The sequence below is a fragment of the Capra hircus genome, unplaced genomic scaffold, assembly GCF_001704415.2.
Source record: "Capra hircus breed San Clemente unplaced genomic scaffold, ASM170441v1, whole genome shotgun sequence".
Taxonomy (NCBI): Eukaryota; Metazoa; Chordata; class Mammalia; order Artiodactyla; family Bovidae; genus Capra; species Capra hircus.
This window is the reverse complement of record NW_017197339.1, coordinates 1-12,318: the sequence shown is the minus strand read 5'-3', so window position 1 is coordinate 12,318 and position 12,318 is coordinate 1. Positions and strand designations below refer to the sequence as shown.

The 12,318-nt window shown below is 52.7% G+C and overlaps 1 pseudogene; it reads right to left on the bottom strand.

Moving 5' to 3' along the window:
• Positions 1–376: 376 nt before the first annotated feature.
• Positions 377–10,719, bottom strand: LOC108635003 (annotated as a pseudogene).
• Positions 10,720–12,318: the final 1,599 nt, after the last annotated feature.

The following is a 12,318-nucleotide window of genomic DNA, read 5'->3' as shown; positions in this document are numbered from 1 at the left end:
CAGTGGACGAGCGGACGGATGACGAGCCCCACAAGACAGGGCCGAGAATAGCCTCCGCAAGGCCCAGCTCCTTAACGTGCCGAACAGCAGCCCCGAGGCGGCTTCTGGTTCAGGCCGGTGACGTCAGAGGACGTGAGTGAGACGCAGCCTCCGTGATACCTAGCTCCACCCATGCACAGTCCGTCAGCCCCGAAGCAGCTTCCAGTTCAGCCCAGTGGCGTCACAGGATGCGAACTAGGAGTGGCCTCCGCAACGCCCAGCTCCTCAGAGCGCCGTCCATCAGCCCCGAGGCCGCTTCCAGTTCAGGCCGGTAACGTCACAGGACGTGACTGAGACGCAGCCTCTGCGATACCCAGCTCAACACACGCACCATCTGTCAGCCTCGAAGCAGCTTCCAGTTCAACCCGATGACGTCGCCAACAAACTCGTCGGCCCAGATGAAGTCGCCTGCAACGGTGTTGGTACGGCTGGTGGCCGACCCCGGGCACTGGTCCCGCACGCATCGGCAAAGGTAGGGGAGCCCTCACTGGGGCAGCTTCTCCAGGGACCAGGCCGGGTGGAAACAGAAAACTCCCGATTCTCTGTGAGGCTGATGCCGGCCACCAACAGCCTGCCTGGGACAAGAGAGGGGCTGCTGTTCATGGTGCCTGCTGTGGGGTCAGCCGCCCACGTGTGCGGTCAATAACCCACGAAGTCATGTTGCCAACCAAACCGTGTGGTCACTGACTCACATGGTCACCCACCCACGGGGTCAGTACCCGATGCAGTGATCCCTCCACTGGCCACCAACCCCCGTGGGCACCCACCCATGGGGTCACTAACCTGGAGGTCATGTGCTCACCTGACATGATTACCTACTCACACCGTCACCCGCCCACATGGTCACCCACTCACAGGGTCAGCAACTCACATGGTAACCCACCCTGCAGTCAGCAACTCAAACCGGTCACCCACCCACGCGGTCTCCAACCCACACAGTCTCCCGCCCATGTGACCAGTAACCCATGGGGTCACCCACCCACGCAGTCACCCACCCATGGGGCCCCTAACCCATGGGGTCACCTGCCCACTCAGTCACCAAGCTGTGCCATCACCCACCCAGACTCTGGCCTCCGCAGAGGTCAGAGATTCAGATATCCGACAGAGACTGAAGTTCAGACAGCAGGGGCTCACAGGGGTGTTGACTCATGAATTTCTCCTGTTACAGAGGGCAGGCGGGCTGGACAGTGACCCCAAAGATGTCCACGTCCTGGCCCCGTGGTGGACACAAAATGTCCACACGGATGTCCACGTCCTGTCTACATCCTGACCCCCTGTGGTGGACACAGTAACATCCTCAAGGATGTCCACGCCCTGGTCCCCATGTGGTGAACAGAATAATGTCCCCTAATACGTCCTGTTCCATTTCTCCGCTTGAACCCAAAGCCAGCCCCATGTGCTAGGACATGCGTGTGACCAGGTGTCCCAGTTTGAAGGCAGCACTCCCCTGGGTGGCTGCAGCTCTTCATGTGCTCCAGGTAGTGGATGAGGTCTCGGGGCTTCACCTGGTTCCCCCACCAGTAGGGGATGCCGGGCCACAGTTCTGCATGCTGACTCATGGATGCCTTGTCCTTGTATGACAGGATGACCTGCTGGCTCAGGTGCAGAGTTGGCACCTCCTGGGGGGAGAATCATCTGGGTGCCTGTGAGACATGTGCACAGGGGTTATTGGGGTGCCTTGTGACACGATGTGTCAGTTATTGGGGGTATCCGAGAAGCTACAGTGATGTGTGGATTATTACAGTGTCTATGAGCAGTGATGGGCTGGTTATTGGGTTCTCTGTGAGAAGAGACAGTCATGGGTGGGTTATTGGCATGTCTGAGTAGCGATGCTAGTGGGTAGATTACTGGGGTGTCTGAGTGGAAACAGTGATGGGTGGGTTATTGGGGTGTCTTGAGTACTGATTGTTGTCTGAGTGGAGACAGTGGTGGGTAGATTACTTGGGTGTCTTGAGCAGTGATGTGTCGATTATTGGGGTGCCTGAGTGGAAACAGAGGTGGGTGGATTATTGGGGTTTCTCATAGGAAATGGCAGGTGGATTACTGGGGTATCATGAGGCGTGATTGATGGGTTTTGGGGGTGTCTGAATAGAGACCAGGCAGGGTGGATTATTGGGGGTGCCTGTGACCAGTGGTGGGCTGGTCATTGGGGTGTTTGAGTGGAGACCGTGGTGAGTGGATTACTGGGGTTCCATGAGCGGTGTCACCTGGTGCCTGAATCAGCCTCATGCAGTGAGTGGATAGTCTGATTACAGTGAGGCCTAGTGCTCCCACCACCCCCGCTGCCAAGAGCATGGGGAGCCTGTGGCCCCTGCTCATCCCACAGGCACACAGCATGTCCCCAAAGATGTTCTTGATGCAGCACTTCAGGTACTCGTGCAGGTCCTCCATCATGCCCTCCAAGTTCCTGCACGCCAGGGTAACCTCCTCCTGGGGGTGGTTCTCCAGCCACTCTGAGATCTCTGTGAGCATGTCCTGGGTGGGGTTGGGGAGAAGGGCCTTGTAGTGAGAGACAGAGGGTCGTGGGTGGGGAATTCCCCCAGCACAGCCACTCTACAGACTGGTTGGGGTGTCTTGACACACAAAGACCTAAAGCATGGTGCCTGCTCTCAAGGGACCCAGCTTCTCCTGAGTGGCAGTGGGGAGCTGTGGCATTGCTCTGGTGTGTGTGTGTGTGTGTGTGTGTGTGTGTGTGTGTGTACATGCTCCTGTAGGTACAGGTGCACACACAGGTGTGCATGTGTTCAGGGTCTGTGTGTGCACAGATGTGTGTGTGTGTGTGTGTGTGTGTGTGCACAGCAGCAGAGAGCAGTGCTTATAATATTGTGTGAAGTCTGTACTCCAGGGAGCGTGCAAGGCCAGCAGGGCACATGCACACTGAGGTCCAGGACAGAACCTCCAGACCCCAAGGGTCATTAGGTTCTGTGGTGGGGGCACTGGGTGCCGAGGCCAGAGTGAGACATTAAGTGACTTGGCCAGCAGCTGAGAGAATGGACTGGACACACCAAAACTGGACACAGGAAAAGGCATGTCAGGGATCTGGTATAGCCAAATTCTGGGGGACACCCCAGAGGCCAGGGGTGCAGGTGTGAGTTCAGAAATGCACGTTGGTCAGGAATTGAGTGACTGATGCCAGAGGTCAGCCCTCTCATGCCTGGAGTGGACATGTGTCCGTCCCCTTAGAGGTCAACATCTTCTAACGGGAGTGGACCTGTGTTGTCCCCTTAGAGGTCAGCCTCTCCTGCCTGGAGTGACCATGTGTCAATCTGAGTGGACGTGTGTCTGTCTGAGTGGATATGTGTCCATCCCTTTAGAGGTCAGTGTCTTCTTACTGGAGTGGACCTGTGTTGTCCCCTTAGAGGTCAGCCTCTCCTGCCTGGAGTGACTGTGTGTCCATCTGAGTGGATCTGTGTCTGTCTGAGTGGATGTGTGTCCATCCCCTTAGAGGTCAGTATCTTCTAGCTGGACTGGACCTGTGTTGTCCCCTTAGAGGTCAGTGTCTTCTTACTGGAGTCAACCTGTGTTGTCCGGCTTAGAGGTCAGCCTCTTCTGCCTGGAGTGACTGTGTGTCCATCTGAGTGGACGTGTGTCCGTCTGAGTGGATGTGTGGCCATCCCCTTAGAGGTCAGCATCTTCTAACTAGAGTGGACCTGTGTTGTCCCCTTAGAGGTCAGCCTCTCCTGCCTGGAGTGACCGTGTGTCTGTCCCTTTAGAGGTCAGTGTCTTCTTACTCCAGTGGACGTGTGTTGTCCCCTTAGAGTCAGCCTTTCTTGCCTGGGGTGACCATGTGTCCATCTGAGTGGATGTATGTCCATGCCCTTAGAGGTCAGCATCTTCTAACTGGAGTGGACCTGTATTGTCCCCTTAGAGGTCAGTGTCTTCTTACTGGAGTGGACCTGTGTTGTCCCCTTAGAGGTCAGCCTCTCCTGCCTGGGGTGACTGTGTGTCCATCTGAGTGGATGTGTGTCCATACCCTTAGAAGTCAGCATCTTCTAACTAGAGTGGACCTGTGTTGTCCCCTTAGAGGTCAGCCTCTCCTGCCTGGAGTGAGTGTGTGTGTCCATCTGATTGGACATATGTCCGTCTGGGTGGATGTGTGTCCATCCCCTTAGAAGTCAGCATCTTCTAACTGGAGTGGACCTGTGTTGTCCCCTTAGAGGTCAGCCTCTCCTGCCTGGAGTGACTGTGTGTCCATCCCCTTAGAGGTCAGCATCTTCTAACTGGAGTGGACCTGTGTTGTCCGTTAGAGTCAGCCTCTCCTGCTTGGAGTGACCATATGTCCATCTGAGTGGACGTGTGCCCATCCCCTCAGAGGCCCTCCCCCTCCTGCCTGGGCCAGACATAGGTGCCCCTGGCTTGTGGACCCCCAGTCTGTACCCCTGTCCCCACCCCCACCTCCATGAGGGCCGTCATGTACACCATGTGGCCAGAGTGCAGGTTCCTCTCAGTGCCCTCCTCCATATGCGCCATCTGCTGGTCCTCACGCCAGCATCCAGGTGCTTCTTAATGCTCAGCACCTGCACACAGATGTCAGTCATCTGTGCTGGGCATAGAGGGCGGCTCCCCACTCGGGCTGGGCATGCACTGAGGATGCCCAACTGAGGGCCACATTGGCCACTGTGAAATCAGCCTTGTTGGTGCTGCTGGGGTTGAGGCCCTGCTTCTGGGAACAGGGTCTCCAGGGTCACTGGTCATGTGGAGCACAGAGCCCGGGTCCAGATTGTGGTCTTGAGGGGGGTGTTCCTGCAGAGTCCAGCCTCACCCTCCTCTCAGGCAGTCCCTGGGTGGAAGCTCCCTGTGGGTTAAACAGCCCAGGCTCCATGACACCCAAGCTGGACCCTTGGACATGAGGACACACTAGATCCACAGAGGTCTGTGCCCACCCCCACAAACAGCACTAGGAAAGGCAAGAAGGAATCAAGGGAAGAGAACAAGAGGACGAAACATCTGTCCACTACACAAATAAGACAGGAAAAAGCAAAAAATAACTTTATAACTTTAACATAAATAGAAAAATGAAAGTTGCTCAATTGTTTCCAACTCATTTTGATTTGGTGGACTATAGCCCACCAGACCCCTCTGTCCATGGAATTATCCAGGCAAGATTACTGGAGTGGGTTGCCTTTCTCTTCTCCAGATCTTTCCAACCCAGGATTGAACCCACATCACCCTCATTGCAAGCAGATTCTTTACCAACTGAGCCACCAGGGAAGCCCTAATATGAATTTGTAGCAGAAAATGTACTGTGTCCTCTACAAGGAGTCATAATGGAAAAAGCCAAAAAAAAAAAAAAAACCATAAGGATAAAAAATGGGGAAGAAAATAATAGATTCTCTCTATCCAAAATAAAAGAAAAAGCAAAAAAACTACTATTAAGATAAACTACTGGCAGAAATGGTACTGTGTTCTCTACACAGAGTCATAATGGAAAAAGAAAAAGACAGAAGGATAAAAAGTGGGAAAGGAAGTCAGAGCCCACCCCCGCCCCCCGCAATCCAAATTAAAAGAAAAAACAAAGACTCATATGAATATTGTCAGCTCTTGTCAGGCACTTGCCATCCACCTCTACAAGGATTAAATGAAGTGCTGCCTGCAGCCGCTGACCTTAAACACCTCCTGAAAGACCACCACCTGTGCCCCCGACCCCGCACATACCCAGGTCTCTTTGGCAGCCATACCACTTGAGACCATGGCACTGAGGTCCCCCAGTATGGAGGGGACCCTGCCCTGGAGGGATGCAGAACAGAGGGACCCAGCACCACAGGACCATCAGAGCAGAGGAACCCCAGTCCTGCAGGACTCCTGGGCTCTGGTGGACCCCCTCCTGCTCGCTCCCTCCTCTGGGTGTGAGCTCTTAAGGCCAGGCTGTAGGCACCTGATGCAAGCAGGAATGTAGTTTGTCCACATTCCAGCCTTGGCTCTCTGCCAATCAGATCCCCTGAGGAGGATTCCAGCAACCTGGGACCTCCCAGGAGGAAGCAATTACACAAGGTAAGAGCTGTGCTTGACAGCCTCTTGTCCTCTTGGGAGCACCAGCCTGGGAGCAGAAAAACCAGGAATATGAGTGCCCCTCAAGTGTGGGTACAGGAAGGTGGGGGCCATCTGTCCTCTCCAGGTGGGCCCCTGCTCCTGTGGGCACCTGGGCCCAGGTGGGTTTTCTATCCCATCCTGCATCCACCCCCTGACTAACGTGTGTGCCAGTGACAGGACCACTGTCAACTGGGTGCCCCCTCCCCACAGACAGGGCCCCCGCCATTGACTCCTCTGCATCCTCCACAATGACTGCCTCCCACCCCAGCTTCTCTCCACCCCGCAAAGTCCCCAATCCACCCTGGAGAAGCCCTACAGGGGAGGGGTGTGAGTGCTTGCAGGTGTTCTCAGTCGCTTCAGTCATCTCGACTCTCCGTGACCCCATGGACTCTAGCCTGCCAGGCTCCTCTGTCCATGGGATTTCCCATATGAGAATACTACAGTGGGGTGCCATTTTCTCCTCCATGGGATCTTCCCTATCCAGGGATCAAACCCGGGTCCAATGCATTGCAGGCTGATTCTTTACCGTCTGAGCCACCAAGAAAGTCTCCCTGGAGGGGGTGCTGGGGTGCAAACGTAAACCCACCTCAGAGCACATGGGGAACTCAACTATTGCTTATCTGGGACCAGGAAGGAGCTCTGGTGTCAGCTCAGCTGCACAAAGGGCAGGACCCAGTCTCCCCCTTGCCCTCCCAGCTCCCCCAGCCTCTGTGACTTCAGACAGTGATGTTGTTAGTCCATAGTTCCCCATTCTGGCTTCAGGCTGGTTCCACAGTAAAGCTGTGTCCTTTCCTACCTTTCTGGGAAGCTCTCTGGGTGGGGAAGATCTCCTGGAGGAGGGCATGGCAACCGACTCCAGTATTCTTGCCTGCAGAATCCCATGGACAGAGAAGCCTGGAGGACTACAGTCCATGGGGTCGGAATGAGTCAGACATGACTGAGTGACTAAACAATTCTGCTTTACAGCAGGTTTGTTCTCAATCCCATTTCCCCAAGAGGGATAAGGACACTGCCCCCTGTGGGTGACACTAGTGGCTGGAGCTGGGTCCAGGGCCCGGGCGTGCCCGCAGACCCTCACCTGTGTTGCAGACCACTTGAGCACCACGGGCAGGGTGACACATGGCAGCACTTTGTCCAGAAGCTTCAGCAGCCTCCACTCCTTGTGAGAGATGGGTGACTTCTTGTGCAGGCAGTAGGTCATCGTACTGTGGCTCCCTGCAGGCAAACCAGGTGGGGGGACACCTCACTCCCTGAGCCAAGCCGCCCTAAGGATGCACAGCTATAGCGCCGTGGGGGTATGGGGGAGTCCCGGAAAGTCATAGCCACTGAGTCCTGGGAACTGAATCTTTGTCTCAAAAGAGGGTCTCTGCAGATGTGAGAAAGTGAAAGTCAGTTTATTTAAGGAATCCTGTTTTTGGACAGGAGAGGCTTAAGATGGGTTTTGATTTTATGGTTTGTTGTTTCCCAGGTGGTGCTTATGGCAAAGAGCCTGCTTGCCAAAGCAGGAGGGATAAAAGATGCAGGCATGATCCCTGGGTTGGGAAGATCCCTTGGGACGGGAATGACAACCTACTCCATTATTCTTGCCTGGAGAATCCCATGGACAGAGGAGCCTGGTGGTACAGTCCATGGGGCTGCAAAGAGTCAGACACAACTGAGCACAGACAGACCCTCTCTAGTTACAAGTACTTTGAAGTTATTCATGGTATTTTCATGCTTTTTATGACACCAATGTTGTGGTCATTTATGTATGGTTTCACTTATTCTTTTCCCTTTTAAATCTGTGTAATCTGTTTCAGAGACAGTGTGGAGAGGTTCGCACTTTAGCAGTTACCTGGGGACAATCCAGAAATCCTTCCCTTCTGTCTCTGAACATAGGTTTGGACTAGGTTTCTTTCTTTCTCTCTTTTTCTTTTTTTATTTATTCTCAGGGTCAAGGGATGGGAAGGAGGATTTACAAGTTCATAATATAATTTGATTTGATGATGTTACGGAAGAGTGGATGGATGGGTGGATAGATAAGTGGATGGATGGATGAATGGATGGTGAGTGGGTGGATGACTCGATCAGTGGATGGGTGGATGATGGATTGGTCGGTGGATGGATGGATGGATGATGGATGGGTGGATTTATGGATGGATGGGTGGGTGGTTAGATGGATGGATGAGTGGATGGATAGGTGAGTGGGTGGATGGACAGATAGATGAGTGGATGGGTGGGTGTGTGGGTGGATGGATGGGTGGGTCAGCAGCATGTGGTCCATGCACACAGTGGTGTATGAGTCACCATGAAAAGCGAGTGAAGTTCTGACACAGGCTACATCGTGGATGGACCTTGAACACACGATGGTCAGTGAGAGAAGCAGACACAGAAGGACAGCTTTTACCTGCCCATTTATAAGGGATGTCCAGAACAGGCAAATTTACAAAAACAGAAGACATATAGATGTCTAACAAACACATGAAAAGATGCTCAACATCACTCATTATCAGAGAAATGCAAATCAAGACCACAATGAGGTACCATTTCACACCAGTCAGAATGGCTGCAATCCAAAAGTCTGCAAGCAATAAATGCTGGAGAGGGTGTGGAGAAAAGGGAACCCTCTTGCACTGTTGGTGGGAATGCAAACTAGTACAGCCACTATGGAGAACAGTGTGGAGATTCCTTAAAAAATTGCAAATAGAACTGCCATATGATCCAGCAATCCCACTTCTGGGCATACACACCAAGGAAACCAGAATAGAAAGAGACACATGTACCCCAATGTTCATCGCAGCACTATTTATAATAGCCAGGACATGGAAACAACCTAGATGTCCATCAGCAGATAGATGGATAAGAAAGCTGTGGTACATATACACAATGGAGTATTACTCAGCCATTAAAAAAACACATTTGAATCAGTTCTAATGAGATGGATGAAACTGGAGCCGATTATACAGAGTGAAGTAAGACAGAAAGAAAAACACCAATATAGTATACTAACACATATATATGGAATTTAGAAAGATGGTAATTGATGACCCTGTATGCGAGACAGCAAAAGAGACACAGATGTATAGAACGGACTTTTGGACTCTGAGGGAGAGGGAGAGGGTGGGATGATTTCGGAGAATGGCATTGAAACATGTATACTATCATGTAAGAAATGAATCGCCAGTCTATGTTTGATGCAGGATTCAGGATGCTTGGGGCTGGTGCATGGGGATGATCCAGAGAGATGATATGGGGTGGGAGGGTGGGAGGGGGTTTCATGTTTGGGAACTCATGTACACCCGTGGTGGATTCATGTCAATGTATGGCAAAACCAATATAGTACTGTAAAGTAAAATAAAGTAAAAATAAAAATTATAATAATAATGATAAAAAACAAAACAAAACAAAAAACAGAAGCAGATGAGTGGTGCCCAGGCTTGGGGGAGAGGCATCATGGGTTATTTTGTAAGGGGTCCAGGAAGGAGAGCGGCCAAGGGCCCCTCTGTGGATGGAGGAGGCCTGAAGACTCGGAAGCCTCCTCTTTGTGGGCCCCCACAGCCTTCCCCACTGGGAAGCACCCGGAAAGGCCTGAGAGACTGGGTCTATGGTTCCCTGTCTGCTCCACACCCTCAAGGGAAGAGCCGGGTGGGAACCCTTCCTCCTGGGGGTTGGGTAGCTGGCCACATAGAATCCCACAGCTGTGAGAGGGTGAGAAAGAGTCTAAACCTGCCTTCCATAGAAAACAGCACTTCCTGTTTGTCCAACTGTCCATGTGGGCTCCCAGCAGGCAGTGCCCAGGGTCACAGAGTCAGGGCAGGGCCCAGTGTGTGCACGGCCAGAGGAGTGCTGGTGGAGAATGGGGTGCGTTTGCACCTTGAGGAGGTGAGCAGGTTCTGTCAGGCAGCGGACCCTCCCCTCCCAGCCCATGGTGTCTGGTGGCCACCCCTCTGATGGCCTGAGCAAAGCAGTGTCACCCTGGAAGTGCCCGCCTGCCTGGTCACCACCGGCATCCCAAGTCCAGATGCCCACCCATAGCTGAGCTTTGCAGCAGTTTTTGCAACCAAGCTGGCTGGAGTCAGAGGTTCCTCATTTTAATTAGATAGTTCTGGTACCACTTATCAGGTTGTTTTTTGGGGGCGGGTGGCCCCTTAAACTTTGGGCCCTCCAGGCTTAAGCACAGAAGATGCTGCAAAAGCTCTGATGGAAAACATGGATGGAAAGGTGAGGGTCCCCAGGAGTAGACAGAGTGGCTGAGAAATACAACCCCGGGAGGCTGGCATGTGTCCTGAAGGCAGGCTCTCGGGGTTCACTTACCTTCTGGGTTGAATGGGATAAAGTGGACAAAACAAGGGAAGGTGCTGGTGTGTGTATGTATGTGTGTGCAGTATGTGTGCATGTGTATTGGTGTGTGTGTGTGTGTGCGTTCAGTGTGCCTGTGTGTGCCTGCATGTGTACATGTTTGGCTCTGAGGCTTCCCACACTCGGACCCGTCTCGCAGCTGCATCCCCACGGAGCCGAGCCTGTGGGGCCTCACTGGGATGGAGAGGTGGTGCAGGGCATGTCCCAGAGCCGAGAACTCAGCGCGACATCCAGTCTGAGTTCACTTTGGTGGCACAGGAAGGAGCTGAACGAGCTCACCTGCCAGCCCATCGGAGGCTGAGCCTGGGCGATCTGGGGAAGGAAATGGGCTTTACATAATTAAAACAGACGTGCAGAGGACCCAGTGCTGCGCGTGCAGAGCCATGTCTGAGAAACCGGTATCTGCAGACTTCTCTCCAAGAGAAAGGAGGTGGGGTGGTGGAGAGGGAGAAGTGCTCTAGAGACAGAGAAACTGAGACACAGAGAGAAATGGACAGAGACATGAAGAGAGACAAACAGAAGTAGGGCGAGGGGAGAGAGAGACACAGGAGGTTAAGTGGGGTTTGAGGGGAGCAAGGAGAGGGGAGACAGGGACAACAGTCAACCCCAGCAGCTCAAGTCTGTTTTCCCTGAGGCTAGAACTGGTGACCCGCTCCAGACGGTCTCCTTCCCTCGCACTGTGCACCAGCCCCCTCCTCTTGGGCTGAGAGGGCCCAGTTGAGCCTGTGGGTTCCAGGTATGGGGCTTCCATCCTAGGGGCGATGGAGCCCAGGCACAAGGTCACACACCCTTCACTCCCCAGAGGTGGTCTCTCCATCTGGTGGGTGTTGCTGCAGTAAAAGTGACTGACAGGCTCCCAGGATGAAGCACCCACCTGAGCAGCTAAGAAGATGGAATGCCTCCAGTCAGGGTCTGAGTGTCCCTCTCTCCTGTTATGGGTGGATGTCCTGGTGGTCTGCATGCCATCAGGACTCCTTTCATGGCAAACACACGCCTGGACCTTTATTTTGTGTTTACTGCTCTCCATGGACAGGGGTTGTCTGTCTTCAGATCCCTCTCTATAGTAATATCTGTAAGGTCCCCCCTCTTACAGTAATACTTCCCTTCTATTGTCATACTCTCCCCTCTACAGTAATAGTTCCCCTTCTATAGTAACAGCCCCCTCTAATATCATAGTTGGAGAAAAGCATGGCAACCCACTCCAGTATTCTTAGCTGGAGAATCCCATGGACAGAGGGCTTGGAGCTCCATGCAGTCAGTCCATGGAGTTGCAGAGTCAGACACACTGATCGAGCAACACTAATTCATAGTGTTTAGAGTTATAGCCCTCTATTCTCAAAACTTCACTTCTAAAGTAACTGTGCTCTCTACTGTCGTAGTCGCCCCTCTGTAATGATAGTCCCCCTTCATTGTATTACTCCTCTTCTATTGTCATAGCTCCCCACAGTAATGGTTCCTCTTCTACAGTATTAGCTCTCTCTATTGTCATAGTAACAGTTCCCCCGATAGGGTAACAGTTCTCTATTAGAGATCTAATAGAGTAATGGAAGTGAAAGTGAAGTTCCTCAGTTGTGTCCGACTCTTTGCGACCCCATGTATTGTAACCTACCAGGCTCTTCCATCCATGGATTCTCCAGGCAAGAGTACTGGAGTAGGTTGCCATTTCCTTCTCCCTCTTCCCGACCGAGGAATCGAACCTGGGTCTCCTGCATTGTAGGCGGATGCTTTTACTGCCTGAGCCACAGGGAAGGCAAGAGTAATAGGGTAATAGTTCTCCTTTACTGTCATAGTCCTCCACCCCATAACTAATAGTCCTGTCTCTATTGTCATACTTCACTTTCTATTTAATAGTCCCCCCTCTGCAGTAAAAGTCTCTCCTCTACTGAAATAGCCCCCCCAATGTCATATTCC